At 27.1% G+C, this 2,500-nt stretch overlaps 1 protein-coding gene across 1 annotated transcript in view; it reads left to right on the top strand.

The window, feature by feature from the left end:
- LOC125043598 (signal recognition particle subunit SRP68-like) overlaps window positions 1–2,500 on the top strand; it is a gene marked incomplete at its 3' end in the record, with an annotated part of 10,347 nt that overhangs the window by 997 nt on the left and 6,850 nt on the right.

Raw genomic sequence — 2,500 nt, forward strand, 5'->3', positions numbered from 1 at the left:
TGTGGAATAGAACTGTTTTTTATAGTCTGTTTCACACAGCTATATAGGGCAAGGTTGATTTTGCTTGTAATGAACAGATTGACCAAAATGAAAAACTTCTTTCCTCTATTTCCTTTACAAGGTGATAATAAGAAAGTTGTGCAACACTAATACTTTGAAATACTGCGTAGGAGAGTGTAATAACTATCATAAAGAAAGGAAAAAAATACACTCACTGATACATGGAATAATCTGCATATTCAAACAATATTGTTAGAAATGAAGGAAAAAGTTTGCGAGGAATGCCGTGCAGAGAATAAGTCAACGACAGTCAGGCAGAAGCCTGGGAAGAAGCCTGTGTGTCGGGGAATTTTTTGGTTCATATGACGATGATTGTGGATCTCCAGGAGTGGCTCACCATCAGAGGGGTGCAGTCAGTTCGTGAATAGCTACCAATACTGGACAATATGTAGTATAAAGTAGTGGCAGAATTGGTTAATAAAACTTACATGAAATGATAGAACAATACAAATCAAGACAAAGTTCTTCTCTGGCTATATGTGTGCAAATGCTTCCCAAGGGTGCTATACATAAAAGAACAGAGAAGATCCCCCAATTTTGGCTCAGTCTCTCATTGCGAGGGTGAATTCTAGACGCATATACTACTACGGGGGTCCAGGGGGCATAGCCCTCTGGCTAAGCATGTATATTAACACGGGGGTCCGGGGGGCATAGCGTCCTGCCTAGGCACTTATAGTACCACAGGGGCCAATGGCTAGGGAATATATACCACAGTGTTAGGTTAGGTTGGATGTTGGGTTAGGACATTTTGTTTAACAACTGCAGGGGTCCTGTTTTACCCCATAAATTCCCTGTGATAGACTTCATGCCCACCCCTGTTTTCGGGACTATCAAATCAGGATTGTCGATGGAGATGATGATCCTGTCTCCTCAACAATTCATTTGCACAAGGAAAAATGCCTAGAATTGTTGAAAGCAGGGGATTTCATGTAGAAAAATATCAAAATTGTTTTGAAAGTAACCCACTACCCTCTTCTACATATTTACCCCAATACTTTATTTATGTCATTTGTGAAAACAACAGAGTCACTCATGTTACAATGTAGAGAATTGGAGCAAGGAATAATGATTGCAAAGTAGGATGGCTGCATGAAACAAAAATATATATATATATATATATATATATATATATATATTTGTATATGTATATATGTTTGTATGTATATGTATATATGTTTGTATGTATATATATATATATATATATATATATATATATATGTTTGTATGCATATATATATATATATATATATATATATATATATATATATGTTTGTATGCATATATATATATATATATATATATATATATATATATATATATGTTTGTATGCATATATATATATATATGTTTGTATGCATATATATATATATGTTTGTATGCATATATATATATATATATGTTTGTATGCATATATATATATATGTTTGTATGCATATATATATATATATATATATATATATATGTGTTTGTATGCATATATATATATATATATATATATATATATATATGCATACAAACATATATATATATATATATATATATATATATATATGCATACAAACATATATATATATGCATACAAACATATATATATATATATATGCATACAAACATATATATATATATATGCATACAAACATATATATATATATATATGCATACAAACATATATATATATATATATATATGCATACAAACATATATATATATATATGCATACAAACATATATATATATATATGCATACAAACATATATATATATATATGCATACAAACATATATATATATATGCATACAAACATATATATATATATATATGCATACAAACATATATATATATGCATACAAACATATATATATATATATGCATACAAACATATATATATATATATATGCATACAAACATATATATATATATATATATGTTTGTATGCATATATATATATATATGTTTGTATGCATATATATATATATATGTTTGTATGCATATATATATATGTTTGTATGCATATATATATATATATATGTTTGTATGCATATATATATATGTTTGTATGCATATATATATATGTTTGTATGCATATATATATATGTTTGTATGCATATATATATATGTTTGTATGCATATATATATATGTTTGTATGCATATATATATATATGTTTGTATGTGTATATATATATATATATATATATATATATATATATATATATATATGTATGCATATATATGTATGTATATATATATATGAATGTATATATGTGTGTATATATATACATATATATACATGTGTGTGTGTATATATACATATATATACATATATATACATATATATACATATGTGTGTGTGTGTGTATATATGTATATATAGTGGCTGATCCACCAATCAGTGAGGAACCACCTTCAATCGAAGAGGTGAGAAGGGCGGTCTCTAGGCCGAA

Source organism: Penaeus chinensis, chromosome 34, assembly GCF_019202785.1.
Source record: "Penaeus chinensis breed Huanghai No. 1 chromosome 34, ASM1920278v2, whole genome shotgun sequence".
Lineage (NCBI taxonomy): Eukaryota > Metazoa > Arthropoda > Malacostraca > Decapoda > Penaeidae > Penaeus > Penaeus chinensis.